Here is a 22,123-nt window from a genome sequence, read left to right on the forward strand (position 1 = left end):
TGTAACTCAGAGAAGGCAAGGAGGACTCTGAAACTTCTCCCATCCCTTAGTCGACATGAGGGTGAGTAGATAATGAGTGAAATTTGAATTTTGGGTGAACTATCCCTTTAAAGATCACAATTACTCCAGAGCTTTTTAATTAAGGTAAAAATGTAGCACAGCCACGGAAGAAATCCTGCTTAGTTCCTCTTTAACATGCTTCATTCAACGATGTGTGATGGCACAAAACATTTCTTCATTTAGAGCCTACAGTGATTTCTTTGTGGTACATCTTCCTCAGAGGTTGTTCCCATGGGTGGGTGATACATGATGGACCCACTTCTCGAAATTGATGACAGGGGCAGAGAGGAAGCTCAGTAAATTAAGTCTAATGGGGGTTTGATACCAGCAGGGTGTGTGTGTGTGTGTGTAGCTTTGTGTCTATTCAAAGTGTCCTTTAGCTTCTACCTCGCATGGACTATTCACTTTAATTACATATCGCTATTGATTACAGTATGAGTCAAAGCTTGACATTTAAACAGCAGATACACCTGAGATTTACTTAACAAGCACAACAGCACAATGTTTGTGAGATCGCAAACAATAAATCCACCATCATGGTAAACAACTATTTTCTAGAAGGATAGCTTTTTGGGTTTTTTTGTTTTTATTTCAAAACTAGTTAGAAAAGTGGAAAGTTGAAGTGATGCTTATCATATACTTGGGATGATTACATTGTCCTTGTGGTCACACAGGCTGCCACACTGAATCAGTTGATTGCAGATGCTGCAGCACAGATATGACAGTGACAAACACACAAACAACTCACGGACATGTGCAGGGGTTTGTGTCACTGAAGAAATAAATTTGATGTCAATTCCTGTTTTGTCCGAACATTGGCAGCAGCTGAAAGCTTTTTCCACTGGTGAATTGTGCCAATTAAAAGCTGACAGTTTGCAAATAGAAACTACATACTGGACACGACATCAATTCTAATGTTTTTGAGGTTCTTCATTTTTGGTGGTTGGAGAAAATAAATGAGGAAACAGTGAGTTCTGACTGAGCAGCAATCTCTGAGGCTGGCTCCAGAATGAGCCAATCCCCAAAGACTCCTATGTAAAAATGATCAACCCTAACCCTAACATGTTCAGAACCAGCGTGTCTGGAACCGACCACACCACAGTCAGAGTCACTCAGATCATATTTTTTTTCCACCTCTCTGGTGTTTTATGTGACTGTCAACTGAAGCTCCTGACCTGTGTAGAATAGAATAGAATAGAATAGAATAGAATAGAAGTTTTATTTTGTCACTGTTCAGATACAACAAAATGAGTTCGTAGTGCAATGTACACAGTGTTTATTGAGAATTTAGTGCTGTGATGGCTTGGGGGAAGAAACTGTTTCTGAATCTGGATGTGTGTGTCTTAATGGACTGGTAGCGTCTGCCTGAAGGCAGCAGCTGAAACAGGTTATAGCCAGGGTGAGTGGAGTCTATTGTGATGTTGGAGGCTCTTTTAAGGTAGCGAGCAGTGGCTACAGTATGTCATTGAGGGAGGGTAGCAGGCAGCCGATGGTTTTTTCAGCTGTGCTGCCTGCGTACCACACTGTAATGTTGTTATGATGCTCTCAATCGCTAAACGATGAAAGGCCACCAGCAGCTTCTCATTTAGGTTGTTTTTCCTCAGCAGCCTAAGGAAGTGGAGATGCTGCTTTGGTGATGTCAGTGGTGTTGATGGCCCAGGAGATGTTGTTAGATATATGAAGCCCCAGGTACTTGAATGAGTGGACCTGCTCTACACGTGCTCCATTAATCCACAGTGGTGTTGGCTCCCTCTGAAATCCAGGATGAGCTCTTTTGTTTTGGATGTGTTTAAAGGGATAGTTCAACATTTTGGCAAATTGGCCCATTGCCATAATCGCTACAGTCATAGCAGTAGGTTCGTTACCTATATTTGTCGGTGCAAGCTATTTTTAGAACGGCGGAGCAGAGCCGTGAGCTGCTCAGAGCTACACTACAGAGGCTGATGGAATTTCTTGGTTTTCCTCATCAAACTCATCAAATACACAATCCAACAACTCCAAAACGCTTTCGTAGACAAGTTGTGACCTGCACATTCACTGTGTTATGAGATAATAATGGACCGTTACGAAACGGAGCCGTTTTCAAGGTAAATACAGAGTCTGCTTGCTGAAAAACTGTCCCTGAAGGCAACGCGCATCAGCGGTTTTGCATGAATTTACCTTGAAAACAACTCTGTCTTGTAACGTTGTGTTATTATCTCATAGCGTGGTGATTGTGCAGGTCACAACTTGTCCACAACAGCGAGTTTGATGAGGGAAACCAAGAAATTCCATGAGCCTCCGTAGCGTAGCTCTGAGCAGCCTGCCGCTATGCTTGGCCGTTCTAAAAATAGCTTACACCAACAAATATAGGTAACGAACCTACTGCTATGACTATAGGGATTATGGCAATGGGCCAATTTGCCAAAAATGTTGAACTATCCCTTTCATTTCAGGTTATTTGTGCAGCACCACCTCGTGAGTAAAGCAATGGACTTAGCATGCAATCTTGGGGTGCACTGGTGCTGATCATGGTGGAAGAGGAGAGGTGTGCCCCAAGTCTGACAGACTGTGACCGGTTAGTGAGGAAGTCTGTGATCCACATGCAGATGGCAGAGGGGAGGCCTAGATTGAGTAGTTTGTTGACCAAGATGTCTGGGAGGATGGGGTTGATGGCAGAGCTGTAATTGATAAACAGCATCCTCACATAGGTGTCCCGTCCCGTTGCTCTGGATGTCTACAAGGTTTTATGCTGCATGCTTGGCTTTATCATGCATGATTGGCTGATTGGTCAACTGCACAGCTAAATAAACCACTTTAAAGTCTACTTTCTTGGTAGTATGTGTTAGCGTTATGACACTGGCTGACATTTAATTCACTGCAGCATCCTCAGATAGTAGATTGGATCTCTGCACTTAAATTGGTGTTTGCAGTACGACAAGTCTTTCTCACATTATACGCTGACACTGCAGACTTTGTTAGTCTCTGATAACATCACCTGACTTCCTTGTTTGCTTTCATCATAATTACTATAAGATGGGTTTGCTATTTAACACTAGAACCGCCAACATTCCATGTACTCCTAGAACCGCCAAGAGGTAATTTTGACCTCCATTCATTCTAATGCAAAAATGGTAAATGGACTGCATTTATATAGCCATTATTATATAAGCAGCCAGACACACAACTCAAAACACTCTATAGTAATGCTTCACATTCATATACATACACATACTTTACAAAAAATAACAATAGTCGTTGCTAGGCAACCAATATAGACGACTCTTTATTTTTCTATTTTTCGAACAGTGTGTGTATATAAAAATTTTCAAAATTGTTACAAATTTCTGAATTCATGTCCATTTCTCATGAGAGCAAGGGACTGACATTGTTATGTTCAATGTTTATGAGTAATGTTCATTTGTTATCTGTCTGACACCTGTTTTAACTGTTTGACAACTTTCTATTATCTGAACTCGTGTTGTGTTGTGGGATGAGGTCAAAATGACTAACTAACTAAATAACTAACTATCTAACTAACTAACTGACAAACTGAGTGACTAAATGGACATTCTTTAGCCCAGATTGCAATGATTGGAAAATCAGTTTTATAATTTTTTATATACACACACTTTTCGAAAAATAGAAAAATAAAGAGTCGTCTATATTGGTTGCCTAGCAACGACTATTGTTATTTTTGGTAAAGTATGTGTATGTATATGAATGTGAAGCATTACCATAAAGTGTTTTGAGCTGTGTGTCTGGCTGCATATATAATATATATGGCTATATAAATGCAGTACATTTACCATTTTTGCATTAGAATGAATGGAGGTCAAAATGACCTCTTGGCGGTTCTAGGTAAAATCACTCTTTTTTTCGTTCTCTTTTATACTAGAATCGTGAAAACGCATAAGATGATGTAGAACACACTTTTAGGAAAAGTCACCGACTGGGAGACATAGGGTTTTTACGCAAACAGTTACGTGCATTTTAAGAAGCGAGAGAGGTCAAAATGACCTCATGGCGGTTCTAGTGTTAAATGTATATTATGCCAACATGCGCCTGCTGAAGTGGCTGATGCTGTTGTTTTTCTCGGTAGGAAAGTCACATTAGAACTTTGTTTTAAAATTTTGAATGACTACAGGGCAGTGACTTATTACTGTAAGAGTAGAAACAATCAAACATGGAGCCATTCCAACCTTTCCAGTCAGTCAAATTATGCAAGTTGAAAAAACAGGTTAGATCTTTTCAAGTTAATCCACTGGGTAACTTCTTGGGGTCTCTGCGTCAAAAAAAAAGTGTTTCATGTGTTTTACAAAGTAGCAGGGTGTCATTGTGGTCTTTGCCGTTAACTTATGCTTTGGATTTATTCTGTGTAGGAGGCTTTTTATCAGGAGCTGAATTATCCACAGAGGTTTCCTCCTCTCTGAAACAAACACACCTGGTGATAATCACAGTTATAAAAGCACTGAAAAAAAGTAGTTTCACATTAAAAGTTTCCAAACACTGTGCATTCACTTAACCACCAAGGTACTAAGTTTGTCTTTAAAATTGCATAGTTCACAACTGTATAAAAACTCTGTTGTGACTCTGTCAAGCAGACACAGTGCTGTTGATGCATTAGCAGCGTCATTGACAGGCGACCAAATAAAAATTAGGGATTTTTTTTTTCATTTTCATAGAAGTGCAGGAAACATTGTCACAGAGAAGACAGCACAGTACACAGCTCAAAAATATATACAGTACACAACAAAACATAGTAGGCATTTTAATCTGGAAATGTTCTATATAATAACTTTATCCAGGCCATTGTGCCAAGTTTGGCTCAACGTCAAGTAAGTGTCACAGTCACACGCCAGGCTGAGGCTGGCATCCATTTCCTTTACAGTCATTTCATTTATTCTCCAGCTGATATAAATCGATTGAGAGAAAATTAGCTATTGTGAAGTAAAGGAAACACTAAGAAAAACACTTCACTCTGTAAGAAACATCTTCTAGATACACTGGGACACATCATCAGCGTTGTTTCCTGGGGTCAGAGGGTGTTTCAGGTCTCGCAACAGACCGTCGCCCAGGCGACCCAGCCGGGGGTGATCAGGCCCCGACTTGCGTCCCGGTAGCAGCCCACGGATCGGCCCTCTTAATCCACAACCACCTTGTGGCTTTCTCTGCAGATGGCTTTCTTCTTGGCCGCTCCTGTAACGCCCAGGGACTTTGCAGAGTGAGCGTCCTGCACAGTCTCTGCAGCCGACTTCTACAGGCTCGTAGAATGTCCTCCAACCCCTGCCTTGGGCGGCTTGGGAGGGCATCATAAACTGCCTGCACAAAGAATCGGACACAATGGAATTCATAATCAATCAATGAAAATAATACAAATGAAGCTAATTAACAGCTTCTTTCTCTTACATGGTCTAGATGTGCAGGAACACTTAGCAAAGAAAGGAAGTAATGAAAAAAAAGAACTCAGAACTATTATATAGTGCGCTTCTTCGACGCCTTCTATTAAAAAATCTCTCCTCTTGAAGGTGTGAAGTGATGCACTTCAGTGTGTGAAGGTATGCCCAAACATTTCTCAGGAGTAAAAGCTGCTCTTTTATTCTTCCCCATCAGGAGGCTATTTTACCATCATATTGTTAAAAAAAAAGCTTGAAAACTGATTTGCAAATGAAAACTTTAACCAATGTTAAAACGCAGGGCCCTTTCTTTTTTTATCTTCGAATTATCTTTAAAAGCAGACAGTAGACATCCAATTTAGCAGCAGCCCATTCCACTCTGTCAAAGGTACAGCCGAGGGTGCTGCTGGATAGAGGGGGAAGTGGGCATATAGATGTATTATGTTGTTTTGAAAACTACTGGGATTCCAAGGGCAACCACTTTCATTTGCGTCTTGATGATAATGGCACAGTTACCACGAAACAAGAGGAACAGCCAAGTGGAACGAAAAATAATCATTCCCGTCCCTTTTTGAAGGATTCAGGCACAAAGCATCTTTCCGAAGGGGCAGCATTAACGATCAGACTGCCGTAATGTCCCTCGTCTATCACGGTTTAATCACCCAAATAAAAACCGTAAGTGCTGATCTTTGAAAAGCATTTTGAAAAAAAAAAAAAAATCATACAGCCCCCCTGGAAACTAGTTGTTTCTTCACACAAATAGAAAAGAAAAAAAAAGTAGCATTGCGCTGACTGTTACGTAATAAAAACGATAACTGCGGATAACTGCCAGGGCCTTGACAGATAACTGCAGTGGAGTCAAAGCCTTTTCTTTCATCAGGGGTCAGCATTGGCTGCGAACACCCTGCACTGAAGCACAGAGCTCCAGGATGCACTTAAAGAGGACATGTGTATACTCTGACACAATCTGTTTATTCTCCCCGCGGGGGCTGGAGCGAGATAGACGAGCAGCGTTTGCCGTCCCTGCCGCCGCTACGACTGAGAACCTCTTGGCATCATTCATACAGTGGGAACGTGTGAAATAATTTCAGTGTTTCACATGAGAAATAACTGGATTTCACACTGACTGCTGCATTTATATCCAAGATGAAGTGTCTGTAACGTATGGAGGCGCCACACTTGACAAATGTGTGTTTTCACATTCAACTACAACAACCTAAAAACATGCTAAATCACCTCTAGTTAAATTTTAAAGGTCTCATGGTAAAAAAAAAAAAAAGTGATATTTTAACGTCTTTTTTTGATTATGCAGTAGCAGGTTCTATATTAATACTGTGTAAGCATCAAAATGCTCAGTAAATGGAGAGCTGCAGAAAGACTGTATTCAAAAACTGAGGCTTAAAACAACCAAACCTCAAACAGGCTTTTAAAAACACACTGCAGGCGTTCAGCAGTGACGGCATGCCTTAGCACATACAAAACTAAATCAGTGCTTTTCACTGTGCATCACTGGGATGATGCTCTTTCTCTTCTTCTTTGCTCATCGTTGCTAACCGGAGTGATATGAATTGTGTGTGGAGGAGTCAGGGTGGCGGTGTCAGCCTCGCTGCATCTCTGGGGAGGACTGAGACGCATCAATTTTAATTACCCTGTAGCTTCTCAGAGAGCACGAGAGTAATGGGGATTTAAACTGCTGAGATGGCCGCGCTAACCTCAGGAAACCTCACAAGATCCAACAGATACAAAACACACAGAAGGAAAAAGCTGGGTTATGAAAACCTGTGAGTTCTTTTTTATATAATTTAGCAGAGTGCAGGGTGTAACTTCATGAAAGGTTGACTGATTATTCTGAGATGCTTGGGACAGGATGAGGACGGCGCCGTGTTACCATGGAGATAAGAGAGAGAGACACTCTGAGTTAGTGCAAGTTTAGATTTCAGGAAACAGACACACGCACGTACATACCTCTGGAACAGAGAGCCGGCCAGACTCTCTGCCAAGCCGAGGTAGAACCTGCAGCCGTGTGAGAGTGTGTGAGGGAGAGATAGGCCTGGGGGAGGCGGAGGAGACAGGTGGGCAGAGGGGATTCTGCAAAGGGAGATGTCACCGCCAACTGGATGTTCCTACCGGAGTACTGTAGCAGGCAGACGGAGAGGGTGCGTGTTTGCTTTGTACTGTCGCTGCACAAGCGGCTCGCTGCTTTTTCTCTTGAGTCTCCTCTCTCCCCTCGATGGGAACTGCACCATCTGTTAAAACTCACACAAGGACACTCACCAGTTGTTCATAAATGGGCATCTGCAAAAAAAAATCACCCCTTCCCTAAAAAAACAACAACAAATCTTTTCATGTGAAAGTTATCTGACACCAGTGGGAACCAACAGTGAGTCAACAGTGAAAACTTGCTCAATCTCCAACGCACCAACATTTTTATCAACAAGTGAAACAGCTGTGACAGGGAGGAGGGAGGGGTTCACCATCATGAAGCAATGGTTAAATAGCGCTATAAATAGAAAAGGAGCCCCTCTGCAGCAGGAGTCCCACTGTGTCACCCCCACCCCACCTCAGGGCAAAATGTTATCAGCCAGTGCAGGAATGGTACCGCCACTACGATAAAGGCTCTGCACTGTCATGAGGCAGCTTTGAAAAAGTCAAGTGGAATCTTCAACGGTTTCTGCTTCCTCCCTCCTCCCTCCTCCCTCCACCTACACATCACATCCAATGTTGTTTAAATGTCAGTTCCAATCAATTCCCTTTAAAGCACCTTTTATGGGAGAAGAATTAGCTTCACGACTATTTTTAGAATCGGTTACATTTTCTGATTTCTGACCTGTCGGCCATGGAGACGCTGCTCAGATTTACTTCATATACAAACACGTCTACTACAGCCATTTGTTTAAAGGAGCAGAGGCCAAGCAGATGGTTACTGATATAGTAGCTCATTTTAACCCACTATTGATTACCAATTGTTTGATTCATTGGGATTACTGTAAAAGCATGGCTAATGTGTCACATTTATTTTCCCATAATTCACTTTGCTTTATCTGATCCTTATCGATTCCCCGCTGTGAGCATGTGTGATCTTAAATCAGTTTGACCGTGGCAACTAATGTGGTCATCGATCCACACAACGGCAGATGAACACGTTTCCTTGATTTAGCCCGGAAAAGTTTCCATGTGGTATTCAAGGAACTCTGTCATCCTACGGGTGCGACCATTTAATTTGACTCCATAGAGTACATCAAAGAAATTAGTGGCACCATGGGACATGAAGCTTTAAATGATTTTTAATTAAGAAATGCCTCAAGAGGCAGTCAAAAGTGCAAAGACAGAGAGAGAGATTCTCTGTTTTTCTTCCATGGTGTGTTTCAAATGATCATCACTTGGTGCCACAGTCACTCTGAGTAATGCTGATGTGGACACAGGGTGGGATGATTAGTTTGATTATGTGCAAATGAGGAGGAACAGAGACAGAGGAATTGTAAACCCCCCTGGTGTAAATCCATAAATCCATCTTCTGTCCAATACGCACAAACGAATGTCCCGGTATCTCCGTCCTGACAGACCCGAGCCCTGAGTAATCAAAAAGGCTGTGTATCCAAAAATACATCCCCGGTGACATTTCGCTGGAACGGGACTTGCAGTTTGAATGCGAGCTGTGCCAACATAAACCCACGGCACGCAAAACATACACACACACGCAGACGGACACAAGGAATGGGCCTGGCCTGGAGACTATAAACACATCAGTGGATATTCTACTGCATTACACACTATTAGGAAGAATTTACAACATCAACAGGCCCATAAGTCAGCCAAACAGACAGAGAAAGAAAGACAGAGGGGGAGAGTTATGCTAGTATTTGTGTTTGAACTGTGATCAGTGAGCTGATAAGCTGTCGGGAGGAATGAGTTTGGAGCCTGTGATATGTAACTGGACTCTATAAGCACTTCTGTGTTTGTGTGTGTCCTGCGCACTGATAAAGAAGTACTGTGAGGATGGGTGATGAGCTCCTCGGTCCTCTTCCATATTCAGTCTGTCTCACTCTCACACTGGACTTGGCTTAAGCCAGATAAACAAACACAAGGCCTCCAGTTCAGTTCCCTTTGCTCAGGAGAAATGTCATTTGACAGTCGCCACCTAATCTCATCCCACTCTAAACCGCATGACAGAGGCTCTGCCACAGAGTCAGAGGGAGGGCAGCACAGAACCAAACCTGTGTTTTTAGGTGGGAAAACAAATTCCCAAATATATCCAAGTAAAAAGGATCAGAAACCTTATGAATCCCAAAGAATATATTTGGACCTGTCTTTTTCAATGGGTGTCCATGAAACTAAATAAATAAATAAATAGGCTACAATAAGTATGTTGTGGTACTTTAATGTGAAAACACACATTTGTCAACAAAAAAATACAAATATGTCGTTTTATTTGAAATGTTTGATTAGAATGACACAATATGATCATTTTAAAACCACCTCAGTAGTTTGCAGTGCAAATCAAGTTGTTGATGCTGTTCCTAGGAAGCAGAACCACCTCAGGTTTCTGATCTTGGATGTGATTCCTGGGAAGATGAGTAAAGCTGAATGGAAAACCGGGGGTGAGTGATGTCCATGTGTTTGCAGAGGGGGGGTGGCTGAGTTTTTTTTTTTTTCTTTCTTTTTTTTTTTTTTGTCGATTATCGTTCCCCCCTCATGCGGTGCCACAGTGTTCAATGCGTCTCCAAATGCGCACGACCAATCTGCAGCAGCAGCGCTCCGCAGACCGCCTGCCAGGCATCTGGCTGCTCTGCGTTTATTTCTGGAGGCGCCGCTTCTCGCTCAGTCACCCCCCAACAGGTGGATAAGTCGATTGGACAAGAACATCCGTGAGAATATTCTCCCGAGGGGAGGGAAACTGGACACGTTGCAGAAGCAGGTGTAATCCACCGTGGAAACTTCGTTACCGTTTGTTTGTTTTCTTTTTTCTTTTTTTCCCCCATCTCCACGGTTTGGTTGCGCGTTGAGCTGAATGCGGTTTGTGCGCCGCTCTGCGCTTTTCCGCCAAATAAGACCGGATGGAAGTCGTGATCAAAACTAACCTGGAGTCTGGATCTACTGCCAAGTCTCCAAAATGAAATGAGACGGGAGAATGCATTCTAGACTAAAAAGACAAAACAAGAGAAAGACGGACTGGCAGCACTAGGCACCAACACATTAACACGCAGGGTCTCCACGCAGAGCCACACTGCAGCTTCCACGTTTGGAGGGGGGATGCTGAATTCAGGAAGTTTAGAGACGAATGATTTTTTTTTAAAGCTTCTTGTTTTTCTCGGGATATTTCTCTAAAGGAGGAACACTGATCTCCATGAGGGAAGTACCAATGAACAACACCCCAAAGGTTAGTTATCTGTAAAATTTTACTTGAAATTTCACATTTAAAAAAAGAAAAAGAAAAAAAAGCATTTAATGCTAAAGATGGGGAGACTGTGAAGGTAAAAATATGGATCAGAGTGGATTTAGAGGGACCTTCAGCCTGTAACTGACAGACCCCAGCAGGTCCAAAGAAGACTCCCTTTATCTTCACAACCATTTTTTATTTTTATCCACGCTGTTCTCTGGGAGATTTCTCTCCCACAAACACAGAGATGAAAATGTCAGAGAGTTTACACAGGCGCCATTCCTCTCTTATGGCACAGTCTGCCAAATCACACACATGCAGACCTGTTGTGTGTTAATTAGGTAACACTGACAATTTTATGTTTGTTTTTACTCCCCCCTGTAAGCACAGGCTTCTATTTTTGTCTATGTGTGTCTCTGTGTGCGTTTGTTTGTGCTGTCTAATCAATGCAACTTTCAGAACCACAGCATCTGTGTGGTTGTGGTTCTGCGCGTTCTGTGCAACAACAGTTAAGATTTTCTATTTTTGATTCAGGGAAACACAAGTGTTCTTCTGTTCTGTGCGCAGGAGACTGTGTGTGTGTGTGTGTAAGTAATAATAGCTCTCACAGTTATCAGCAGACCATCCACAAATCCTCCTGTAGCCTCCGGCTGCTGGTTCTGCCTGGTGGGCAGTCTGACTTACTGTAATAGCTGAAGCAATTTCCCCCCCAAGTTTCCAATCAGCTCAATCATTAGGCTGACATGTCAACATGTGATGTGGTTGGCTGAGATGACATCACCCATGTAATACTATGTGATGTCACTTGACTCTTGTGACATCTGTCATACAGGCTCCAACACATGCGTCATAAAGCTGTGTGTCCCTCAGGGAGACAGTGACTCTGATGAAAAGGTGTTAAACTCTGTATTGAGACTGTAACTGAACATGGGAATCATATTCTTTTGTGAAAATGTTGGATTACATATATTTCAATCATAATTGTGTATAGAAAAATATTTATCACTGTCATTAATGCTCAGGAGTCAAAAAAGCATCAGTTTACTGTCAGTATCATAACATCTGTTTATAATCAATGCATTGGTACCAACATCTCCTTCCTTACTTGCTGCTGTTTCTTTGCATGATTTTTACTCATCCTCTTTCTAGAGACTGAAGTTATTCAGTAGCAGCGATTGCCGGGTCCCCATGTGGCCAGTTCAGAGGTATTTTGGATTCAAAGTGAAATTATTCCACAATGTCAAGCTAATGCCCGTGATCTTAAATAAGTCGGGGAAACTATCAGAAGCTATAAAAAGGACACTCCAGTGGGGAAGGAGTTCTCAGAGGAGCAAATCTGTCCTTTTGTGATAATCTTTGACGTTCTTTCCTTTCATGGCGGGAACAGAGAGCACACACAGAGAGCAGCTCTGCAGCAGGGAAGTGGCACAATACTCTAAGGTTACAGTATAAGAGGAGGTGACAGGTGAAGTTTGTCAACAAAGTTGCTCAGGAACACTGGCTAACAGTGGATCGTTGCTCCTTTAACTTCCTCCACTTTGGTGTCATTATGTGCATTTCAGCCATCTTACATCCCTGCTCCTGCAGGCTGGAACAACACTGGGGTTTCTCATTCAAAACCTGAGTAGCTGCTGTACATCATTGCTTAAAGAATGCCAAATATGTGTCCATGCTATATGGAAATATTGTGGTTATTTAATTAAAGGAATTCAGTTTTTCTTCTTTTGCTTGTGAGGTGATAATGAAGCTTCTGCTGGAAACTGCTTAGCTCACCTCTGACCAAAGAAACAGCCTGGCTCTGCCCACACTGGCTATCTGGATGTTGGATTTTCACTACACAATTATTGTGACCAAAATTCATGATACAAATGTTATACTGATAAATTCATGATTCCAATATTATATCAATATGAATATTCAAACTCAAACATAAGTGTACAGAGGTGGAGACCAAAGTGTGTGACCATAAAAGTTTACAAAAGACTACTGATTTCTGGCATCATGATATTATCATATGATCCACACATGAAGAAATCCAAAACACCATTCAACAAGCTGTTAGCTCATTAATACAGTGCTGTTTTGTCCCATCATCAAAAAGCAGCAGACCAAACTCATAAGTAGTAAAGCAGTGGAGACTCCAAGAAGTTACTGTGCTCTGCTGGCCAAGAAATAGTGAAGCGGATGACCTCTTTAAAATCGCAGCGTGTTGTTTTCATACTTCAGCTTTAAAACGGAAGAAGATGTCATTATATGTTAATTAGCGCCCTTCAGAGGATTTAGTTTCCTTTCGATGCAGCTGGGTGAGCTGTGTCTCCCTGTTTCCAGTCTTAATGCTAATTCATATTCACCGTCCAGACATAAGAGCAGCATCAATTTTCTCCCCTAATTCTTCTTCTTTCAAAGAAGCGTGCGTCTCTAAATCCTGAACTATTCCTTTAAATATGCTGATCGAGAAGACAGAGCTTTGGGCACAACATACACAGTTTTACACATATTTATAAAAGAAATTGCTGTTTAGTTTTTTCCTTCACCTAATTGGGCTGCTGAGTGCGTTAATCCACTCATTATTTAGTGGCTAGAGACACGGAGCAGTAATGAGTTGTCCTGGGGGGGGGGGGGGGGGGGGGTTAGCACAACTTACCTGAACTGCTTTCTGTTTTTTCTTGTCCATTTTATCTTGTTTTTGTGTTTTTACACACCTGTCTCTTTCTTCACCCTCTCCTGCATCTGTTTTCTGATCCACTCCGTCCTCCTGTGGTTTTAAATCCTCTATAGGGCATCAGAAAGAGAGAGAGGAGTGTGGGGGGGAGTTAATGTAGCCAATCCAACTGTGTGATCATCTCAGAGGATGGAGTGTGTGCTGTTTTGCATTATACAGAGAGGTGTTTTTGCTATTTAGCCCATACCCCCTTTGATATAACTGGGTTGGAGAAAATAATGGAAAATGGCTCTACATAAAACCCAGATCAAATGTACCATGAACTGCAGCCTCCAGATTGATCACACACCTGAATCGGCATCTGTGGATATTACAGCTGTCATGAAGGGAGGATGGATAGCATGATGACTGTTGTGTTGGGCTGCATTGGTTTCAGCTTGGTGTGGCTAATCTGCTGTATTGAAGAGGACCTTATTAGGAGACGATCACTGTTCAGTGTCACAGTGTCACTGCAGAGGCTTTATTATTTTGGAGGGGGGGCAGCACGTACTGTATACATCACTTTGCTGTCACCAGGCAACCAAGTCAGCGGCTGTCAATCAGTTAGCATCCCTAATGACATTAACCAAAGCTTTTAAAGTGTCTCCAAACTGAAAACTCTTGCCACCCATTTCAGATACAAAGCTGCAGAGCCTGCTGCTGTGCATCATGACGTCTCTTTAGAGAATCGCTCGGAGCAGCAGCAGCAGCAGCAGCCACTGACAAGTTTCCCGCTATTTTTACCACAGCTAAGGAGGTTATGTTTTCACCCGTGTCTGTTTATTTGTCAGCAGGATTACGGCAAAAAGTACTGAACCCGTTTTTCACCAGACTTGGTGGAGGGAAGGGGCATGAGCCAGGGAAGAATCCATTAAGTTTTGGGGCAGATCATTTTCCATGAAGCGTTTTTTTTTTCTCTAATGTCTGGTGCATGCTGTTTGGCATTCACCCTGGCAGTGTCTGTGCCTTTTGAGTGACCCTCTGGTTCTACTTCAGTTTGTATCGGCCTTATGAGACAACAGAGAGAACAAAGCAGTGAAATGAGACTCTCTTCATTTGTCCAAAAAAAACATCAAATTCTGAGAAATGTGGAACCCAAAGGCAGCAGGTACAACAGTGTAGAGGTTTAACTAATGTTAGCTTGATATCTTGCAGTGGCTTACTCAACAGTCTATTGCTAGCAAGAAGTTGCTTTCCACAGGCAGTGTCTGTAGCTAGCCCAGCTGTGCAGGTCAACAAAATCCACTCTGGAAACGTTTTTTGTTGTGAAGAAAAAATATAAAAAATCTTCCAGGTTTATTCCACAGGATTACAAAACAAAGTGGCTGGCTAATACACTTGTAGCAACTAATTACTAAAAAGCAGGTAAGAAAACCGTTTGCTTCTCCAGCTATCAAGCTCTGACTGCCTGCTCTCAGATCAACAGGAAAATCCCCCACACCTATGCGTTCTTAAAGGGGAAGTATACCTTTTACCAACATATACTGAATCACATAAAAAACATGAATACCAATATGCTTTTAACATTTTTAATCACTATATAAACTTATAAATGAAATTATTAATCATTAAATCCTGTATACTTGTATATTATTGAATTATGCATCTTCTGAACACATTTCAATCATATGAACCGTATTTCTCATCCTGAACTCTACTTCTGCCTCTACATACCCGGCCCCTAATTGCTTTCTAGGGCAGAAACAATTACAACTTATATGAAGAAAGTCTTTCTTCCTAGTAACACAAAGCAAAAACACTTTTAATCAGGTAAGTAACAGTCCTTCTCATGCTGCTTCTTGAAGTAAGCAGAGCTTTGTTATTGGCCTCTCAAGCTCATTAGTCTTTGTCTTGACTCGAACCTTGCGGACCATTCCATGTTCATCCTCCATAGTCTTGACGATCCTTCCCATCAGCCAGGAACCCCTCGGCGCTGATTCATCGACGATCAAGACTACATCTCCTGGGATGAAGTTCCGTGATGGGTGGTTCCATTTCTGTCTTTTCTGGAGTAGAGGGAGGTACTCTCTGGTCCAGCGCTTCCAGAAGAGATCACTCATATACTGGACTTGCCTCCATTTTCTGCGCGCATAATTGTCATCTGTCTGGAAGAGTCCCGGTGGTAAGTTTGGTTGAGTCTTCAGCAGCAGCAAGTGCTGTGGGGTGAGAGCTTCCAGATCGTTCATATCATTTGAAGGCGCGGTAATAGGCCTACTGTTCAGAATGGCCTCACATTCGCAGAAGAACGTTTGAAGACTTTCTTCATCCAAGCTTTGTTCTCTCAGCGTAGCAACCATGATCTTTCTGATGGAGCGGATGATTCTCTCCCACACCCCTCCGTGGTGTGATCCGGATGGAGGATTGAATATCCATTTGATGTCACGCTGGAGCAAGCTGTTCTCAATTTGTGAAGTATTCCACTCCTTTATTGCCTTTCTGAGCTCGCGGTCAGCTCCGACGAAATTAGTCCCATTATCGGATCGCATTTCTTTCACTTGACCCCTCCTTGCGATGAAGCGACGCAGAGCATGAATAAAGGAGTCTGTTTCCAGTGATGTCGCCATTTCGATGTGGACCGCACGACTTGCGAGACAGGTAAATATAACCCCGTACCTTTTTACATATGATCTTCCTCGTTTTACATTGAATGGTCCAAACAGATCAACTCCACTTCTGGTAAAAGGTGGTTCGTCCGGTACCACTCTGTTTCTTGGTAAGTCCGCCATCATTTGCGTGCCTGATGCACCGTGTTGTCTTCGACAGGTAGTACAGCGAGACAGCATTTTCCTGATTGTTGAGGGGGCGTCGATAATCCAGTATCGTTGACGTACATGAGACAAGACATGATTGCGTCCGCTGTGTCCCAGTCGCTCATGTGCATCCTGGAGAATCAGATCAGCCACACGATGGTCTTTAGGCAGGAGCATCGGGTGCTTGGCGTCGGCCGGCATGGATGCTCGACTGAGCCTCCCTCCAACACGAAGGATTCCCTCCTGAAGTTGCGGATTCAGTCTGCAGATTCGACTACTTTTCTTGACAGGCTCTTTTCTCTGAAGAGCAGATATTTCCTCTTGGAACTTCCTTTGCTGACAATGGCGGATGATATCCAGCTCAGCTTGTCGCAGATCATCCAGAGTCAGGTAAGTCTGTTTGAGACTCCTCTTGTATCTTGTCATCTCTTTGTTCACTTGTTCTTGGTCATTGTATAGTTCATTAGTTTCTTTTCTCTTCTTTGACAGGTTTACCAGGGTTCCTTTGACTCGAATGAGCCACGCCACCGCCTTCTTTAGCCGTATCCAGGAAGAGAAGTATTCTGTTAGTTGCTGCATTACATCAATGCTTTCTTCTACTGTCGTAGCATTAACGAGTATGCCTTTCTTGACCTCAGGATCCGCCACTGTAAGCTCCTCTAACTGAACATGCTTGTCCGGCCATTCTCTTTCTGGCTTGCTGAGGAAGGCAGGCCCTGAGATCCATACCTCGTTCTGCACGAAGACACTCACCCTTTGTCCCCTGGAAGCGTAATCAGCTGGATTCAACCGTGAGTTGATGTAGCTCCATTGCTCCACTCTTGATGCTTGTAAGATTGTAGCGACCCTGTTTGCCACAAATGTCTTAAATCTCATGTTCTCGTTTGCTATGTACTTAAGTACAGCGGTGCTGTCTGTCCAGAACTTGGAATCTGACAGCGGAAGCTGCAGTTCTTTCTTTAGCGTGATGTCCACCTTCACAGCTAAGGTAGCCGCCGTCAGCTCCAGCCGCGGAATAGTCGTGGGTTTAAGAGGGGTAACTCTTGCCTTTCCCAAGACAAATGAGCAGTGTATCTTGTTGCTGCTGTTCTTCTGAACCAGGTAAGTCACAGTACCGTAGCCTGTTTCGCTCGCGTCACTAAAGTGATGTAGTCGAGCCTCCACTGTTTCTCCAAAGTCAGGTGGCTTGAAGCACCGGTCCACTCCAACGTCGGTGAGCTGCTGAAGCTCTTCCATCCACCTTGACCATTGTTGTGCAAGATGGTCTGGCACAGCGTCGTCCCATCCTGTTCTCAGTCTGCACAGTTCCTGCAGGATGTTTTTGGCAGGCAGTATGACGGGAGACAACATCCCCAGTGGGTCGTAGACTGAACTCATCATTGACAAGATTCCCCGTCGGGTGAGAGGCCTCTGCTGGATGTTCACGTGGAACTTAAACTGATCCGACCGGATACACCACTGGACCCCTAAAGCCCTCTCAATGGCGAGTAATTCCTGGTCAAAGTCGAGGTTTTTGACTTCTGTTGCCCGGTCCTCTGGTGGAATACTTGACAACACATCCCGGTCGTTGGTCATCCATTTCGTTAGTCTGAATCCTCCTGTTAGACAGATGGCCTTCAGGTCTTGGTATAGCTTGACTGCTTCTTGTTCGGATGCAACTGATCTCAAACAGTCGTCGACATAGAAGTTACATAAAACTGTATCCACAACTGCTGCATCAAAACTGCTCTTGTTATCTTCGGCACACCTTCTCAAAGCGTAACTCGCGCAGCTTGGTGAGGAGGTGGCGCCAAACAAGTGAACTTCCATCCTGTATTCTTGCAGCTCTTGTGAGACGTCGCCGTCCGGCCACCACAGGAACCTGAGAAGGTCAGCGTGTTCTGGCGGTACTTTAACTTGATGGAACATTGATTCCACATCCGCCATTATTGCAACCTGCTCTTGACGGAACCTTGTTAAGACGCCGATGAGACTGCTTGTCATGTCAGGCCCTTGCAATAGTTGTTCATTGAGTGTGGTTCCTTGGTAAGAAGCCCCGCAGTCGAATACCACTCGTATTTTCTGCTTTTTAGGGTGGTAAACACCGTGATGCGGGATAAACCACACCTTTCCATCGCTCCGGTTTAAGTCTTCAATTGGTACTTTTACAGCGTAGCCCTTGTCGATCACCTTTTTCATGAAGCTGACGTAGTCTTCTTTGAATGTCTGGTTTCTCTGAAGCTTCTTCTTCATGTTGAGTGCTCGTTGCTCTGCCACTGCTCTATTATTGGGCATTTTCACATCTTTGTTCTTCAACGGCAACCCAATTGAGTAGTGGCCGTTGACCAGCTTGGCTGATTCCGAGACTCGATCCATGAAAAGCTGGTCTTCCTTGGACATTTCCAAATGCTCTAATTGAGCGTTCTCCGGAAAATCACACTTGAATTGCTGAGCCCATAATTCTTCCAGTCGAGCCACTGAGATGCGATTTATCTTAATCTGTGGGCATCCATGTTTTGTCCGACTTCCAATGTTCTCACGCAGCGGTCCGTTTACGGTCCATCCCAAGGCTGTACGTACTGCATACGGCCCATCTTTGATGCTGCGGATTACTTCCTCTGGTTCAAGGGCTTTCGCCACATCAGTTCCAATCAGAAGACCGACATCTGCGTTGATGGAAGGGATTCGTACACCTTGCAGATGTGGCCACTTATCCACGTCTTCTTGAGTAGGAATGTTCTCTTTACTCACGGGGATAACCTTTTGTGCAAAAACTTCTGTGAGCCCGATGAAGTCATCGCCTTCTAGGCTGCTCACTTCTAGGTCTGGTACAGCTTTGCAGGAGACTGCCTTTTGTTCTCCCATTGTGGTGAGTAGGATGTTCACATTTTTTCCTTGCAGGTGAAGGTCATTTGCCAGCTTGTTAGTGCAGAAGGAAGCGTTACTTCCTGGATCCAGGAATGCATAACAAGTCAGCACCTTGTTTCCCCTCTTTGCCTTTACTCTCACAGGAACGATGGCGAGGATGCTATCAGTACCCCCGGCCCCAGTCTGGGAGCTTGTGTCCCCTGCATCCACAAATCCACTGACCACCTTCGGAGACTCGTCCTTAGGCTCCTCCTTCGAAGCCTCTTCCTTTGGTGAGTCTTTGGGTTTCTGTTTTATGTGTAAGAGTGTAGGGTGTGTTGCTGAACATATCTGACAGCTCTTCTTTTCTTCACAGGCCTTACTCATGTGTCCTGCCATAAGACAACTGAAGCAGAGTCCTTTGCCCTTAAGGAACTCCAACTTTTCCTTGTGCAACATTTTTTGAAGTTTTCTGCATTGTTCCATGGTATGGTCTCCCTGACAAAAGATACAAGGTTTATTGAAGGCTTTATCCACATTTGTTCCTTTCTCCTGAGTTTTCTTGTTTCCGTCCCAAACACCTTTCTCGGCTTTCTGTGCTTTTACTTCAGTGGCCAGTGTCGTGTAGTTTTTCTTTCCACCTGTCTTTTCAGTCTTACTGTCTGTCTGGCGTCTTGTTTGTCCTGGGATTTCGCCAAACACAGGGTGTGATGCCATTTCTGCTTGCATGGTGATGAACGTTACTACATCTTTAAACTTTGTCCGTCGATCTTGCCTTTTCTGAATGTCTATGGCGACACTCCTGAATCTCTCTCTCAGTCTGTAGGGGAGCTTTGCAATGATTGTGCGCATATTAGCAGCATTTTCCATCTCATCTAAGTACTCAAGGTCTGTCATTGCATTACTGCAGCTTGTGAGAAAGAGAGCGTACGATTCGAGTGCCCTGCTGTCTTCTGTTTTTATGATAGGCCAGTTTAAAGCCTTGTCCAGGTAGGCCATGGATATCTTGTATTTATCCCCAAAGCGTTCTTTCAGAAGTCTCTTGGCTTCAGGATAGCCCTGTTCTGGGTCCATATGAAAGCAGCTGCGCACTAAGTCATTAGGCGGTCCAATAGTGTGTTGTTCTAAATAGTAAAGACGATCTTTGCTATTTTCAGTCTTACTCTCTACGCTGTGTTCAAAAGCTCTCATGAAGAGACGATATTCTATTGGATCTCCTTTGAAAACAGGGATGTTCTGTGGTGGCAATGTAGAGAGCTTCTGTTGCCTTATTAGGCTTTCGGTGATGTCGTTTTGGCGTTGCATGACAATAACCAGGTTATCTGTATTCACAGAATTGTCCACTGAGTATACAGGAGCTTGTATGACATGGTCACCTGCATCTCTTCTTGTTGTGTGGCTATGCTGACCGCCACTGTTACCACTTTTACTGTAGTTGACATCGTACTTCACTGGAGTAGACGTTAGAACATCCATCCTACTTCCTTTCCCAGATCTGCCAGACACTTCTGAGCCTTCATATTTTTTTAACACGGCCAGTTGAGCATCAGCTGCAGCGAGCCCGGCTTGTAGCTCTAACTCTTCTTTTTCAGCCTTGAGCTGTAGTTCGTGTTTTTCTAAAGCCTGTCTCTTCTTCAATGTAGCCGACTTGGCTAACAGAGCGGCTTTTCCTAACTCCACCTTTAAGCGTTCAGAACGAGCTGACGATGTTGCTGACACAGCACTGACAGATTTGGATTTTTTAGATTTCTTGGATGTGACTGACACGCTATCTTCTGGTTTTATCTCATCACTAAACCTTTTAGCTTCTTCTTGGCGTATCTTAGCCGCCCGTGTCCATGAATTCACTTCTCGTGCAAAGTCTGTGTGCTCACTGTTTCTTGGCTCAAACCAATCCCTTTGATCTGTGTTCATATTCTCTTTATATCCTGTCTGGCAAAATAGGTCTTTAACCTGCTCATTTATTTCACTGAAGTCCTTTATCAGTTCTACATATTCAGCCAACGGTTCTTTTCCAATGTTTTCCGCATTCAAATCATCATCCATTAAAGCATACAGTTCGTTCCTTTTATCAGTAAGTTGGCCCAGTATGGCTCTTCTTAAGGATATTTTCATTTGCAGATTATGTTCCAATCCTTTAAGCGTTGGTTTAACAACTCTCTTTTCTTTTTCCTCAGTTAGTCCTACCGTTTCTTCTGTTCCTGTCCCCGCCATGATTGTTTTGCAGTTGGTAATTCCAGTAATTATACAGGTTCCATTTGCTAACCAACAGTCACAAAACAGCAAAGACGAGGCTCATTGAGATCCAATGCTAGCTAGCACATTAGCTAACTACTCACAGTCATTTGCAGCCTCAGTAGGATGATTGAGAATATTCTTTCAGGTCCCTCGTTGAATCTTGAATCAGTCAATCCACAAACCTCTCCAAAGGCTTCTTGTCCAATGTCAAGCCGGTTTTCTTACTAATGTAGAGGTTTAACTAATGTTAGCTTGATATCTTGCAGTGGCTTACTCAACAGTCTATTGCTAGCAAGAAGTTGCTTTCCACAGGCAGTGTCTGTAGCTAGCCCAGCTGTGCAGGTCAACAAAATCCACTCTGGAAACGTTTTTTGTTGTGAAGAAAAAATATAAAAAATCTTCCAGGTTTATTCCACAGGATTACAAAACAAAGTGGCTGGCTAATACACTTGTAGCAACTAATTACTAAAAAGCAGGTAAGAAAACCGTTTGCTTCTCCAGCTATCAAGCTCTGACTGCCTGCTCTCAGATCAACAGGAAAATCCCCCACACCTATGCGTTCTTAAAGGGGAAGTATACCTTTTACCAACATATACTGAATCACATAAAAAACATGAATACCAATATGCTTTTAACATTTTTAATCACTATGTAAACTTATAAATGAAATTATTAATCATTAAATCCTGTATATTTGTATATTATTGAATTATGCATCTTCTGAACACATTTCAATCATATGAACCGTATTTCTCATCCTGAACTCTACTTCTGCCTCTACAAACAGTGTCAGCTA

The 22,123-nt window shown here is 43.1% G+C and overlaps 1 protein-coding gene across 1 annotated transcript in view; it reads left to right on the forward strand.

The window, feature by feature from the left end:
• The first annotated feature begins 9,968 nt into the window (after positions 1-9,968).
• trpc4a (transient receptor potential cation channel, subfamily C, member 4a) overlaps positions 9,969-22,123 on the forward strand; it is a 34,606-nt gene continuing 22,451 nt past the window's right edge. The window contains exon 1 of the mRNA XM_085798528.1: positions 9,969-10,812. The gene's annotated coding sequence lies outside the window, so the exon portion shown is untranslated. The remainder of the gene's footprint in view (positions 10,813-22,123) is intronic.

This window comes from Trachurus japonicus, chromosome 14, assembly GCF_045865225.1.
Source record: "Trachurus japonicus isolate A0001 chromosome 14, Traja_1.0".
In the NCBI taxonomy this organism is placed as follows: Eukaryota; Metazoa; Chordata; class Actinopteri; order Carangiformes; family Carangidae; genus Trachurus; species Trachurus japonicus.